Below are 16,067 nucleotides of genomic sequence, written 5' to 3'. Positions count from 1 at the left end.
TAGCGTGGGTGGAAACGCGCTACTACTAACTTTGTTAGTAGTAGCGCGGGTTGAACCCATGCTACTACTAACTATTAGTTGTAGCGCGATACTAGTAGCGCGGGTACCCGCGGTGCTAGTAGCCATTTTACCCGCGCTGCTAGTAGCCTTTTCCCTAGTAGTGCATGGTTTTCATCGATGATAAGAATTTCGGCAAGGAGAAGTTTACGTTTGAGGTCATGGATTTCCAGAGCGCCTATCATGCCATTCTGGGCAGACCTGCTTATGCTAGATTTATGGCTAGAACATGCTATGTATACCTCAAGACGAAGATGCCTGGCCCCAAAGGCGTGATAACGGTTTCAGGCAACCATAAGAGAGCAGAAGACTGTCTTCAGGACGGTGCAAAGATTTCAGATGAGTAGATGGCAGCAGTAGAGTTTCAAGAGTACCAGAAGACTGCAGATCCGAGTGATTTGCTGCGTGCCAAGAGGTCTGCTTCAGAATCCGCATTTTAGTTGGCCAGTGAAACCAAGCCAGTCCACATCCACCCGACCGACCCCAATGCTGCCCCGACCCACATCTCAACTACACTCGACAACAAATAGGAAGAAGCGCTCATCCAGTTCCTCGGTGAGAGCTGGGACATCTTTGCATGGAAGCCAGCTAACATGCTAGCTATACCCAGGGAACTGGCTGAGCACCGTTTGCGAGTCAACCCAAAGGAAAACCCGTTAAGGAACACCTCCATCAGTCCTCCAAGGAGAAGAGAAAGGCCATTGGCGAGGAGGTGGCTCGGCTTCTTGCTGCTGAGTTCATTCGCGAGATATACCACTCCGAGTGGCTCGCCAATGTTGTTATGGTTCCCCAAAAAGATAAATCACTCCGAATGTGTATTGATTTCAAGCACATCAATCGGGCCTGCCCGAAAGATCATTTTTCTCTACCCCGCATCGACTAGATAGTCGACTCAACTACAGAATGCGAGTGACTGTCCTTCCTGGACGCTTATTTCGGGTATCATCAGATCCGACTGTTTGGACCCAACGAGATAAAAACGGCTTTCATCACCCCGTTCGGATGTTTCTGCTATGTTACTACGCCATTTGGCCTAAAAAATGCTAGCGCCATGTTCATGAGCATGATTCAGAAGTGCCTGCTCACTCAAATCAGTCGGAATGTGGAAGCTTACATGGATGACATAGTGGTTAAGTCAGGCAAAGGTTCCAACCTGCTGACTGACCTCGCTGAAACATTTGCCAACCTGAGAAGGTATGATATCAAGCTCAATCCATCAAAATGCACATTCGGAGTCCCAAGAGGAAAGTTACTCGGTTTTCTCGTTTCCGAACGAGGGATCGACGCGAATCCAGAGAAGATTGGCACAAGCCTCCGAATGAAATGCCCAGTGCATGTGCATGACCTTCAGAAACTTACTGGTTGTTTGGCTACATTGAGTCGATTCATCTCATGTCTCGGTGAAAAGGCACTGCCTCTTTACTGACTGATGAAGAAGGGTGACAAGTTCGAGTGGAATGACGAAGCTGAAACAACATTTGAGGAGCTCAAAGCCCTGCTTTCCACCCAGCCAGTGCTTGCTGCTCTGGTTAGCAAGGAGCCCCTACTGCTTTACATCGCAGCCACGGGACAAGTTATTAGCACAGTGCTCATAGTTTGTAACATCCCAAATTTTCAATTTGGAATGTTATACAATAGATCATCATTGCATATCATATTTTATTGCATTTTGGGTTTGATCCGAGAAATTCTAAGCAACTCAAGGACCCATGGAGAGAGTTGGGGATTTCGTAAATTTCATATTTGAGTTTTCTCAAAATTTTGAAATAGGACCATTTTATTTTATTTTATTTTATCTTCAATTATTTCAATCATAAAAATATGAGAGAGGGAATAAAATGACTTTCCCAAAATATAGAAATATTGAGGATTTAATAAAAAATCAAATAAGTTTTTATTTTGGATTTTATTGCTTTTTCATTTGAATTCAGGAAAAATGTGCGTTTTTCAAAATTGCATTTAGGCCCCAAATAAATGTTCATCTTGTTCGGCTTGATTTTAGAAGTCGGGGAAATTTATTTCGGGATTTTTGGAGTCCATTTAGTAAAGGATGAGCAAAGGCAAAGCTAAGGGATTTCGTGAAGATGAGCACGATACCCTATGGTTTGAAGATCGTGTTTATGTGCCTAATGACCTGGAGATCAGGAAGTTGATTCTACAGCAGGCTCATGATTCACGATATCCGATTCACCCAGGAAATACCAAGATGGATTTGGATTTGAAGGATACTTTCTGGTGGACCGGAATGAAGAAGGATATCGCAGAATATGTAGCAGTTTGTGATGTATGTCAAAGAGTAAAAGCAGAGCATCAGAAGCCAACAGGACTGTTGCAACCATTGCCGATACCTGAATGGAAGTGGGATAAACTAGGCATGGATTTCATTACGGGATTGCCCAGGACTCGTTCAGGCTATGACTTGATTTGGGTTATAGTCGATCGTTTGACGAAGGTAGCACATTTCATCCCAGTGAAGACCACTTACACCAGTGCTAAGTTGGCCAAGATATATATATGACCAGGATAGTATGTCTGAATGGAGTACCGAGGAGCATTATATCAGATAGAGGAACCCAGTTTACCTCAAAGTTCTGGAATCAGTTGCACAAAACTTTGGGTACCAGATTAGAGTTCAGCACAGCTTTTCATCCACAGACAGATGGACAGACTGAGAGAGTTAATCAGATTCTAGAAGATATGCTAAGAGCTTGTGCCCTAGATTATGGATCAAGTTGGGACGACAATTTGCCCTATGCAGAGTTTTCTTACAACAACAATTATCAATCAAGTTTGAAGATGGCCCCTTTCGAAGCCTTGTATGGAAGGAGGTGCAGGACCCCGTTGTCATGGGACGAAGTTGGAGACCGCCAGTTGTTTGGACCAGATTTGATTAAGGAGTCTGAACGGAAAGTAAAGTTGATTCGCAACAGACTCAAGGTAGCCCAGTCCAGGTAGAAGAGCTATGCAGTTTCAAAATGCAAGGAGATAGTTTACAAAGTCGGAGACAGAGTTTATCTTCGAGTATCTCCACTTCGAGGGATTAAGCGTTTTGGAGTTAAGGGTAAATTAGCGCCACGTTTTGTGGGACCATATAAAGTTTTGGAGCATATGGGAGAAGTTGCCTACAAGTTGGAATTAACCGAAGGATTGTCAGCAGTTCACGACGTGTTCCACGTTTCTCAATTGAAGAAATGCCACGCAGAGATGGCCGATATGCCGCTGAGAGATATAGTGCCGCTAGAGGCGATTCAGTTGGACAATGATTTGACCTATGAGGAGAAACCAGTCAAGATTCTTGAAAATGCCAGCCGAGTCACCCGCAGCAAGGTTATCAAATTTTGCAAAGTTCAGTGGAGCCACTAATGAAGCAATGTACCTAGGGTAGGGTCATGGACCTGTCCAAACTACCCTACCCAAGGACATCTCTAGAAGAAACCACCTGTCAATCGACTCAGAAGTGTTCCACTCGACGGACTCGAAGACACTCGACCATGAAGCCAACCACTCGACCATGAAGTCATCCACTCGACAGTGAGGAGACCTAAAGTCACTCTGCACGCCAACGGTCGGTCATTAAGTAGCTTTTATGATCATCATAGCACTTTATTTGTAGCGTTACCAGTAACGCCCAATCTTAACGGATCTTAAACCCTGCATAACTGAGGGCCGGAGGGGTCCGGCGGACTCTATATAAGCCACCCCCCCTCCTCAGTGTAAAGGGTTCGCACCCCTGTAACTCATACGCATATAATCCAGTCGACCGCCTCCGGGCTCCGAGACGTAGGGCTGTTACTTCCTCTGAGAAGGGCCTGAACTCGTAAATCCCTAGCGTATACAACTACTCCATAGCTAGGATCTTGCCTCTCCATACCTACCCCCCTACACTACTGTCAGACTTAGAACCACGACAGTTGGCGCCCACCTTGGGGCAGGTGTCTTAGCGACTTACTGGAGAAGTTGTAATTTTTTCCGATCTCCTTCATCATGGTTTCAGGCGGAGTTTTGGATGAGTGCCGCGAGATCCGTCTCGGCGTGCTCACGTTCGTCACCGACGACTCTGGTTGGCTTCAGGAGGCCCCGCTCGACATCGATGCACTCCCAGTCCATGGAGTGACGCACTTTAGGGCATGCGTCCACGGCGTCCTCCTGCGGCAGCCATCGACCCAGTATCGGTCGGTCTTTGTGTCGTCCTCCCCCCTGTTTCCCGCCAGCGCAAGCGCTCCGGTCGGTCGAGGCTTCAGCGGTGGGTGAGACACGCGGTGGCTCGCTAATTGGCCACCCCAAGTCGTGGAAATCGAGCCCGACGAATCTCTGTACGGCTTGTTCGACCCGTCGACTAGCTCCGCAGAGACTACATCCGAGTGCAACAACAGTGATCCAGCGGCGGAGGTCCTGATGGTCGACGGACCATGCGGTCCTCCCGGTTTTCCCGGCACCGACGGAGGCGACGGCGGAGGCGATCCGTCGCATGCCCATGAGGAGTATCTCCCCGAGCCCCTCACTTCGTTGCAAAGGGAAGAACTTCGCCGCCGGAACATGGATGCGCTTCATACTCCTATCATTGGAGAAACTCCCGAGGCTCGTGCCTTAGAGGACGTGCGCTTGGCCAACTTGGCTGAGTGCGCTCGACTGGAGAACCTTCAGCGAGCACTCGACAAGCGTGCGCGGCAACGGGTTCCAGATTCCAGTCGACGTCAGCTCTTTCCACAACCGACTCAGGTATATCTAACTTCGATTCAGAATTTAGCAGCTGCGGCCCGTATAGCAGAGTCAATTCAGCCTTCTCAGTTAGAGGCTGTCAGAGGCTTGTTGCAGATAAGAGATTTACTCCGGGCAGCAGGAGATCAAAATTCAGTTGTATCGCAGTCGCGAAATAGGATTCACATCAGATCCGTAGCTGCAAATACAGTCCAATCGGCTCATAGCCCCAGATCGCCCCCGAGGCGTGAGGGGCGTGGAGACCGGCATGATCAGTACAAGAACCGTGAGCATTATGATCCCCGAATCGATCGCGATGATCGACGTCGAGTGCCCACCCCTCCCCCAAGGGGTGGATCGTACGCGCCTTGACAATAGGATGATAGACGCCAGCACAGTGTTGGGCGAAGGATTCCAGTCGACCCCAGGGAACCAGGCTTTGATGCGAGATCCATTATCGTTCAAGGTTTGGTCGACAGGAACAGAGCTCGCCGAGACGGTCACGATAGAGATGTACCCACCAGCAGCAGAGTACACATCTCAGGACCAGAGTGTTTCAGCAGAGCCATCAGGGCCACGGTGATTCCTCCCAACTTCAGGTTGGCGACTGGAGTCAGTAAGTTCACTGGTGAGTCCAAGCCTGATACTTGGATTGAAGACTACCGAGTGGCTGTTCAGATTGGCGGCGGCAATGATGAGGTGGCCATGAAACATCTGCCTCTTATGTTGGAGGGCTCGGCCAGAGCATGGTTGAATCAGTTAGCACCCAACAGCATTTACACTTGGGAAGATCTTGCCCGAATGTTTGTCAGAACATTTGAAGGAACTTGCAAGCGACCAGCGGGACTGACAGAGCTGCAATCTTGTGTGTAGAAGTCAAATGAAACTTTGAGAGGTTACATCCAGAGATGGATCACATTGCATCACACGGTAGAGAATGTATCTGATCACCAGGCAGTGTGTCCCTTCATGGAAGGCATTAAGTACAGAGAGCTAAACCTGAAATTCGGTCGAACCAGAGACATGTCTCTGAGTCGAATGATGGAGATAGCCACCAAGTATGCCAATGGTGAAGAAGAGGATCGGCTTTGGAGTGGCAAGAACAAGTCAGTCGCCCACGAAACTGGGGGAGGGAACTCCAGTCGGAAGCAAAAGCGGAAAGCCGAGCCAGCTACTCCTGGACTTAGGGAAAGTTTAAAGGAAAGCCCAAAGGGTCTTGGAACCCTAAGAAGGTGAAATACAAAGAAGGAAATGACGTGATGGATTTGCCATGCCACATCCACACAAAGAAAGATGAGGAGGGTAAATTCATTTACCTGAAACATACCACTCGACAGTGTCGGCCCTTGATCCAGCAATTCCAGGGGAAACATCCCAAAGATAAGGAAAAGGAGTCGGACAAAGGTTAGGACAAAGAGGATAGTGACGATGGATATCCCCAGGTCAATTCCACACTGATGATTTTTGCTGACGTTGAAAGCAAAAGTCGCTTGAAAGTTATCAACCGAGAAGTGAATATGGTTGCTCCCGCGACACCCAATTATCTGAAATGGTCTCAGACCGCCATCACATTAAACCAGTCTGATCACTCGACACACATAGCCACCCCCGGGAGGCAAGCTCTGGTGGTCGACCCAGTCGTCGAAGGCACTCGACTGACTAAAGTGTTGATGGATGGTAGCAGTAGCCTGAATATACTATACGTAGAGACATTGAAAGGGATGGGTATTCCTATGTCCAGACTCAGTACCAGCAACATGAGTTTCTATGGAGTCATTCCTGGAAAGAAGGCTGCGTCACTCGGTCAGATTGCTCTTGATGTGGTTTTCGGTGATTCCAAAAATTACCGCAAAGAAAAATTGACATTTGAAGTTGTGGATTTCCAGAGTGCCCATCACGCTATTTTGGGCAGGCCAGCTTATGCACGTTCTATGGCTCGACCATGCTACATGTACCTCAAATTAAAGATGCCTGGCCCCAAAGGTGTGATCACTGTTACTAGCAATCAGAAGAAGGCAGAAGAGTGCTTTCAGAAAGGCTCAAAGATCGCCGATGCTCAGATGGCAGCAGAAGAGTCACAGAAACACCAGAAAAATGCAGACCCGAGTGATTTGTTGCAAGCTAAGAAGCCCGCTACGGAATCAGCGTTTTAGTCGTCTGGTGAGACTAAACCGATTCACATTCACCCGACCGACCCGAGTGCTTCTCCGACTCATATCTCCACAATGCTCGAATCCAACTAGGAATAAGCGCTCACCCAGTTCCTCCGTGAGAACTGGGACATCTTCGCATGAAAACCTTCCAACATGCCGGGTGTTCCCAGGGGGCTGGCCGAGCACCGTCTACGAGTCGACTCAAAAGCAAAACCTGTCAAAGAACATCTTCGATGGTCCGCCGTCCAGAAAAGAAAGGCCATTGGCGAGGAGGTGGCTCGGCTATTAGCAGCAGAGTTTATCCGAGAAATTTATCACTCCGAGTGGCTCGCCAATGTTGTCATGGTCCCCAAGAAGGACAAGTCACTTCGCATGTGCATTGACTTCAAATATATCAATCGAGCCTGCCCTAAAGATCATTTTCCTCTCCCCCGCATCGACCAAATAGTCGACTCGACTACAGGATGTGAGCGCCTGTCATTTTTAGACGCCTATTCCGGTTACCATCAGATCCGTCTGTATGGACCTGATGAGATCAAAACAGCTTTCATCACTCCATTCGGGTGCTTCTGTTATGTCACCATGCCATTCGGCCTCAAGAATGCCGGAGCCACGTTCATGAGGATGATTCAGAAGTGTTTGCTCACTCAAATCAGTCGGAATGTGGTAGCGTACATGGATGATATTGTGGTCAAGTCACGGAAAGGTTCCGACCTGCTGACTGACCTTGCTGAGACATTTGCCAACCTCAGGAGGTATGATATCAAGCTTAATCCATCAAAGTGCACATTCGGAGTTCCTGGCGGAAAATTGCCCGGTTTTCTCGTTTCCGAACGAGGAATCGACGCAAATCCAGAAAAAAGTTGGTACTATACTCCGAATGAAACGACCTGTGCGTGTGCACGATGTTCAGAAGCTTAGTGGTTGCTTGGCCGCTTTAAGTCGATTCATCTCTCGTCTCGGTGAAAAGGCATTGCCTCTTTACCGACTGATGAAGAAGTCAGACAAGTTCGAGTGGACTCCTGAAGCTGATGCAGCGTTTGCAGAGCTAAAAGCCCTGCTTTCCACCCAGCCGGTGCTTGCTGCCCCGATCAGCAAAGAGCCTTTGCTGCTTTACATTGCAGCCATAGGACAAGTCGTCTGTATAGTACTTACGGTCGAGCGGGAAGAAGAAGGAAAAGCCTTTAAAGTTCAGTGCCCAGTATATTATATTTCTGAAGTTTTGACCCCATCAAAGCAAAGATACCCTCATTATCAGAAGCTTGTATATGGGATTTATATGACCACGAAGAAGGTTGCTCATTATTTCTCTGACCATTCCATTACAGTCGTCAGCGACGCTCCATTGTCAGAGATTCTGCACAACAGAGATGCAACTGGTCGAGTGGCAAAATGGGCGATTGAACTCCTTCCCCTAGATATCAGATTTGAGGCAAAGAAAGCCATCAAGTCCCAAGCAATAGCAGATTTCATCGCCGAGTGGACCGAACAGCAACTGCCGACTCAAGTTCACTCGGAGCACTGGACCATGTTCTTCGATGGTTCTAAGATGCTGAATGGATCCGGTGCTGGGGTAGTGTTGGTTTCCCCCCGAGGAGATAAGCTCAGATATGTGCTCCAGATTCACTTTGATTCCTCCAATAACGAAGCAGAATACGAAGCACTTTTGTATGGGTTGCGTATGGCCATTTCACTCGGCGTCCGTCGCCTCATGGTCTATGGCGACTCTGATTTGGTGGTTAACCAAGTGATGAAGGAGTGGGACGTCAGAAGCCCAGCCATGACTGGTTACTGCAATGCAGTAAGAAAGCTAGAGAAGAAATTCGAGGGGTTAGAGCTTCATCATATACCCCGACTGAAAAATCAAGCAGCTGATGATTTGGCAAAAATAGGTTCCAAGAGAGAAGCCATTCCCAGTGATGTGTTTTTGGAACACATCCACACGCCGTCAGTTCAAGAGGATCCTTTCACCGAAGAAGCCCCGCAGCCAAAAAGTGCCACGGATCCGACTGAAGTTGAGGTCCCAGCTGTGGTCGACCTGATCATGGAAGTTTTGGTCATCACTCCCGACTGGACAGTGCCGTACATCGCGTATATCCTAAGGAAAGAGCTCCCAGAGAATGAAGAAGAGGCTCGACAGATCGTCCATCGATCCAAGGCCTTTACTGTGATGAAGGGACAGTTGTACAGGGAAAGCGCGACTGGAGCCAGTCAGAAATGTATAACGCCAGAAGAAGGTCGGATAATTCTTGACGATATCCACTCGGGGACCTGTGGCCACCATGCGTCCTCTTGGACTATTGTGGCTAAAGCATACCGAGCGGGGTTTTACTGGCCCAGAGCAAATGAAATGGCGAAAGAGATAGTCGACAAGTGTGAAGGATGTCAGTTCTATTCCAATATGTCACACAAGCCCGCCTCAGCCTTGAAGACCATTCCAATCGTCTGGCCCTTCGCTGTTGGGGATTAGATATGGTTGGACCACTGAGAACTGGCAGGAGCGGTTTCACCCATGTACTGGTGGCAGTCGACAAGTTCACCAAGTGGATCGAAGCCAAGCCTATCAAGAATCTTGATGCCGGCACTGCTATCAGCTTCATCAGAGAGTTGATATTCAGATATGGAGTTCCGCATAGCATCATCACTGATAATGGGTCAAACTTCGATTCCAACCAATTCAAAGCCTTTTGCGCTTCTCAAGGCACGCGAGTCGACTACGCTTCAGTCGCTCACCGCCAGTCGAATGGGCAAGCAGAAAGAGCAAACGGCCTAATTCTCAAAGGACTGAAACCCCGGTTGATGCGTGATCTCAAACACGCAGCAGGCGCGTGGGTCGACGAACTTCCATCAGTTCTTTGGGGATTGAGGACTACTCCTAATCGGTCGAATGGGCGAACTCCATTCTTTCTGGTCTATGGAGCTGAAGCAGTTCTGCCAAGTGACCTGCTTCACAATGCACCCCGAGTCGAGCTCTACTCTGAAGATGAAGCAGAACAAGCTCGGCAGGACGCAGTCGACCTTCTAGAAGAAGAAAGAGAGATGGCCATGATCCGATCGACCATCTATCAGCAGGACTTGCGTCATTTCCATGCCAGAAATGTGAAGAGTCGGGCCTTCCAAGAAGGATACTTGGTCCTCCGAGTGGATCAACAGAAGCCACACAAACTCGCCCCTACTTGGGAAGGCCCCTTCATTGTCACCAAAGTTCTCCACATTGGAGCATACCATCTTTACAATGTCGGTTGCCAGATCGATGAGCCACGAGCTTGGAATGCGGACCTGCTCCGCCCCTTTTACACTTAAGTACTCACGCGGATGAGATGTAATAAAAATTACTCCTGTAGTTTGTTTATCAAAGACAAAAGTGTTATAATTTTCCCATTGATTGTTGTTTCTTTTGTTTATGTGAGAAATCCCCCAGTGAGTGGCTTAACTGCGAATCCGTTTCGCCTAAGTTTGTAAAAAAAAATCCTACCGAGTGACGAGCAAGCCTCTCATGCGGAGGCTTAGCTGCGAATCCGTTTCACCTAAGTATTTGAAAATCCTACCGAGTGGCGAGTCTGCCTCCCACTCGGGGGCTTAGCTGCAGTCCAGTACTCGCCTAAGTATTTGAAATCCTACCGAGTGGAGAGCAAACCTCCCACTCGGGGGCTTAGCTGCAGTCCAGTACTCGCCTAAGTATTTAAAATCCTACCAAGTGGAGAGCAAACCTCCCACTCAGGGGCTTAGCTGCAGTCCAGTACTCGCCTAAGTATTTGAAAATCCTACCGAGTGGTGAGTGAACCTCCCACTCGGGGGCTTAGCTGCAGTCTAGTACTCGCCTAAGTATTTGAAAATCCTACCGAGTGGAGAGCGAACCTCCCACTCGGGGGCTTAGCTACAGTCCAGTACTCGCCTAAGTATTTGAAATCCTACCGAGTGGAGAGCAAACCTCCCACTCGGGGGCTTAGCTGCAGTCCAGTACTCGCCTAAGTATTTGAAATCCTACCGAGTGGAGAGCCAACCTCCCACTCGGGGGCTTAGCTGCAGTCCAGTACTCGCCTAAGTATTTGAAATCCTACTGAGTGGAGAGCAAACCTCCCACTCGAGGGCTTAGCTGCAGTCCAGTACTCGCCTAAGTATTTGAAATCCTACCGAGTGGAGAGCAAACCTCCCACTCGGGGGCTTAGCTGCAGTCCAGTACTCGCCTAAGTACTTGAAAATCCTACCGAGTGGAGAGCAAACCTCCCACTCGGGGGCTTAGCTGCTGTCCAGTACTCGCCTAAGTACTTGAAAATCCTACCGAGTGGAGAGCAAACCTCCCACTCGGGGGCTTAGCTGCTGTCCAGTACTCGCCTAAGTACTTGAAAATCCTACCGAGTGGAGAGCAAACCTCCCACTCGGGGGCTTAGCTACAGTCCAGTACTCGCCTAGGTACATGAAAATCCTACCGAGTGGAGAGCAAACCTCCCACTCGGGGGCTTAGCTGCAGTCCAGTACTCGCCTAAGTATGAAATCCATTCCGATCCGCAAGGACGACGAGGTGCAGGTCGACTGCTACCTTGTCCTTCGGAGCTCCACCATGAATACAATGTGCGCTCTACAAGGACGACGAGGTGCAGGTCAACTGCTACCTTCTCCTTCGGAGCTCCGCCACAAATACAATATGTGCTCTGCAAGGACGACGAGGTGCAGGTCGACTGCTACCTTCTCCTTCGGAGCTAAGCCACAAACACAACGTGCGCCCTACAAGGACGCAGGTCGACTGCAATCTGTGCTCCATCCTTAACTGCAAGAGCGATGAAGAGCAGGTTGACTGGATTCCCCACCTCAGGGCTACGTCTCAAGCATTAAATTATATTCCGAGTAAAGAACAAAGTTCGCTCGAAGGCAAATTCAAGCATATTCAGCGATAAGCCAAGTTCAGATAACATCCTGCAAGTTCAGAAGTGCTCAGGCATCAAGCCTGTCAAAGTTTATTGGTTACAAAACCACTCGGCATTCCGAGGCAAATTTAAGGCGAATCATAGAAGTTTTTCTTACTCCTCGGGTGGAGGACTGGAAGGCGCGACAAACTGGTCCAGGTCGATTCCATTAGCAATGAAGGTCTCCATGAAAGATTGGAAGTCATGCTTCTTGGTGTTGGCCACTTTGAGGGACGCCAGCTTGTCCTCTTGCGCATCCTTGCAGTGAACACGGACCAAGGATAGAGCAACATCAGCACCACACTTGGCAGAAGACTTCTTCCATTCTTGCACTCGACCTGGAACTTCATTCAGTCGAGTCATTAGAGACTCGAGGTCATTTTGAAGCGTCTCTCCCGGCCAGAGTGTCGTGTCCATCCGCGATGCCGCAACCTTCAGTCGAGCAAGGTAGTCAACCACACCAGCAACACGAGACTCCAGTCGGAGCACGTTCATGGAAGTTTCATCCTTCACAGGAGAATTAATGGATCCAAGCCTGTCTCCACTCAACTGGTCTCCTCCTCAAAGTTTTGGCAGAATTCTGTAAACACAACTCAAAGAAAAACCAGCAGTTCTATGATAAGTCGGTGATTACAAGTCAGTTGTGTAGGAGAGATTACCCTCAAGCATGATGAACAACTTCTTGGCGAGCCCTCCCAGATAAGCCTCCAGATCGTTCTTCTTCCCCACCAGTTCACTAGCCTTGTCACTCAGAGCTATCTTTTCATTCTTCAAATGGCTGACTTCCTTGTTGGCCGCGTCGAGGGCAGCTTTCAGGTTGGCGTTATCCTCTTCAAGTTTACCGACTGAAGCTAGCTTCTCTTTTGCAAGCTCCATTTTGTCCAAAGCCGCCTTCTGTGCCTCGGCAAGTTCCTGGTCCTTCTTCTTCAGATCCTCCTTCGTTTTATCTGCAAAATGACAATAGGATCAGAATCAAGGATGGGCAGAAGGATAAGAACAGTTGTCAAGTTCTCACCAGTCATACATTTTGCTTCGTCCTTCGCCTTCTGAAAGTTCTCCTGGACAAGCTTCAAGTCAAGGTCGAGCTGGATATGTTTGTTTTCCAACTCAGTATAGCGAGCCACAAGTTCGCAAGATTTCTGCGAAGAATCAGTCGACAGATATCAAAGAGAGGTTGCTTCCGAGTAACTAAGAGAAAAACCATAGCATTTCTAAGACTACAGTCAAATGAAAATATTCAACAGTAGTCTCAGGGACTACACCAAGTGGGTGCACTCAGCGTGCCCCCATTGGTTCTACCGACTTGGTCCGACCAATCGACCGAAAAGAGACAAAGAGGTTATGATCCTAAAACTATAGCCCTATAGCTAACTGCCAGCAGTTAGTCTTGGTCTCATCATGATCTACCAAAAAAACAGGTTCTTCAGACTACAGTCGGCTGCCAGCAGTCCACAGTAGTCTCGGGGACTACACCCAGTGGGTGCACTCAGCGTGCCCCCACCGGTTCCAAGATTCCAGTCGACATGGTCCGACCAGACCGAGTGAAGAAGTTGGAATGAAGAAATTCAAAATACAAAGACTACAGTCGACTGCCAGCAGTCCACCATAGTCTCGGGGACTACACCTAGTGGGTGCACTCAGCGTGCCCCGACCAATCCCAAAAATCAATCGACACGCCCAGTGGGTGTACAGATGCAAAGATCTTCGGAAAGAAAGTCTTCAGATAGCATATCCTAACAGAACAAGCGGTGATCAACTAACCTGGACATTGCTCTGAAGGGATGAGCTAGCATCATAAGCCGCTTGGCTGGCTTCCCGGATCGCCTTCACCTGCTCCATCATGATCCCCGCCTAGCGTATAGCCTCCTTAGCAGCACCCGCTTGGTCCTCTGCGACGTGGTGTGTGGCGAAAATGGAGGGCGGATCAGTAATCAACGACGAAGGTCGGGCACTCGTCAGCGGCACAGCGAAGGACACAGAATGCCGAGTGACATCGCCACCTTCTTGAACCGATGCCTCAGGCACTGATGCAGTCCGAGTGGTCTTGCCATTCGGCGCCCTTTTATTCTTCCTCGCTCTCAGTGGCACCTCGTCATCATCATCAGGGAGATCAATGACATGAGGAGGAGCTGCAGGATAAATCCAGAGTTAGAAACAAAAATCAAATCGACCAAAAGTGAAACTTCAAGAGAGCGTACGAGGGTTGGAGGTGGAAGCGTCTTCCATTTCCTGGTCGTCGTTCTTGGCGGAAGTCTCGGAGGTAGCAGCACTGCAGATTTCAGAAAACAGTCGGTTAGTCGATGAGTCGACCAAGAGTTCGTCAGTGCTAAACAAGAAAACACAAGTTCTGTTGTTACCAGGAGATAGTGGGAATGGCCATTCTCATCTTGGGCAAGGCCTTCAGCGGCTTTGATGGCGCCGCTCGTGGATGCTTTGGCGCTTTCTCAGTCGGCGTCGGAGAAGCCGCCCGAGGGCGCTTTGACGATTGCCCAACGGGCGCAATCGCTTTGCCACGCTCGCTCATGGGGTCATGGATGAGCTTGGATCGCCTTTTCGTACGAGGAGGATCGACTTCCTCCTCCTCCTCCTTGCTGGATCCGTCATCATCCTCTTCCCCCTCACCGTCAGATTGCCACTCCTCACTTTCACCTCCGCTCGCCTCTTCCTCCTCGGCCTGTTCTTGCGCCCCGTTGGTCGTCGAGTACATCTCAGTCGTGGCCTAGAAGACAACAAACAAGACAAGAGTCAGTCGACTGATTTCAAGCAAACAAAATGGAGAAAGGAGAATCACAGTCAGAAATGCAGAATTGGACCTTGTCTACTTCGTATGATTGGTCGAGTGGAGGAATCCTCCTGGCACCTCGGGGGTTGTCTTTGTTCCCTGTGATGCTGGCCAGCCACCGCTCCAGCGTTGAATCGTCAATCTCCTCCGGGTGGATCCGAGTGGTGTCCTCAGTGCCAGAATATAACCACATCTGATGTTCTCGAGCTTGAAATGGCTGGATGCGTCATCGGAGGAAGACCTCCAAGAGGTCCATGCCAGTCACCCCGTCATGGATAAGCTGGACGACACGCTCGACCAGCACCTTAACCCGTGCCTTCTCTTCCGGGACCACTTCAAAGAGGAAGGCTTCCTCACTTGTTCCATGGAAAAAGGAGGGAGCCCAGTCGACTGCCCTGGCGTCGGCTGGTCTTTGCAGTAGAACCAGGTCGACTGCCATCCATGGACCGAGTCGGGTAAGATCATAGTCGGAAAGGAGCTTTTTCCTCTCAACTGAACCCCAAGACCCCCACACATCTGAATCACTTGTGTTCTCTCGTCACTCGGATTGGCCTTTTTCACCGTCTGGGAGCGACAGGTGAAGATGTGCTTGAAAAGACCCCAATGAGGTCGGCAACCCAAGAAATTCTCGCACAAAGACACGAAAGCAGCGAGGTACACGATGGTGTTGGGTGTGAAGTGGTGGAGTTGCGCCCCAAAGAAATTCAGGAATCCCTGAAAGAAAGGGTGAGGCGGCAAAGAAAACCCACGGTCGACATGGGTGGCCAAGAGAACGCACTCACCCTCCTGAGGTTGCGGCTCAGACTCCTTCCCCGAGAGCCACGCCGATCCATGGGGGATCAGTCCTCCGTTGGCCAGGTCGTCAAGATCTGCTTGACTAATTGTCGAGCGGATACAGTCGCCCTGGATCCAGCCCGGCGGCAGGCCGGTCCTTGACGAAGATCCGCCCTGACTGGCCGCCCTTCCCTTCGCCTTCGCCATCGCTTTCTTCACCCGCTCCAGGCCCGCCGTCTTCTCTTTCACCATCGTCGTCGGCGGGACGCGCACGGGGCAGTGGCGCTGAAGCAGAAGCGAACGCGGCGGATAAGTCTGGAGAAGAGAGGAGGAAATGAGAACGCACTGTTCAAAAACCCCCGTCCGGCGCCTTATATGAGGTTGCTTACGAGTGACTGACATGTAGGCCCGGACGATCTTGTCAAATCCTGCAACAGTCGCGCGCGTGATACGTGGAGAAAAAGGTGGCACGGAGATCAAGGCGGCCCTGCCTTATCCCATCCGATTACCGCGGCCTCGCTCCGCCCCGCGCGCTTCCCAAAATTCGAATCCCACAAAAGCTGAACAACTCGTTAGACGAAATATCTCCTCCGCTCTGTCGCTCAGAACTTTCCAAGTGAAAATTTCACTCGACGGATACAAAGAATGGATCAAGGCGACTAAAAAAGAAGTTGGTGCCGTCACCTAAAGTTCATTGAT

The sequence above is a fragment of the Triticum aestivum genome, chromosome 2B (assembly GCF_018294505.1).
Source record: "Triticum aestivum cultivar Chinese Spring chromosome 2B, IWGSC CS RefSeq v2.1, whole genome shotgun sequence".
Taxonomy (NCBI): domain Eukaryota; kingdom Viridiplantae; phylum Streptophyta; class Magnoliopsida; order Poales; family Poaceae; genus Triticum; species Triticum aestivum.
The sequence above is the reverse complement of the archived record's forward strand: the minus strand, read 5'-3'. Positions refer to the sequence as shown.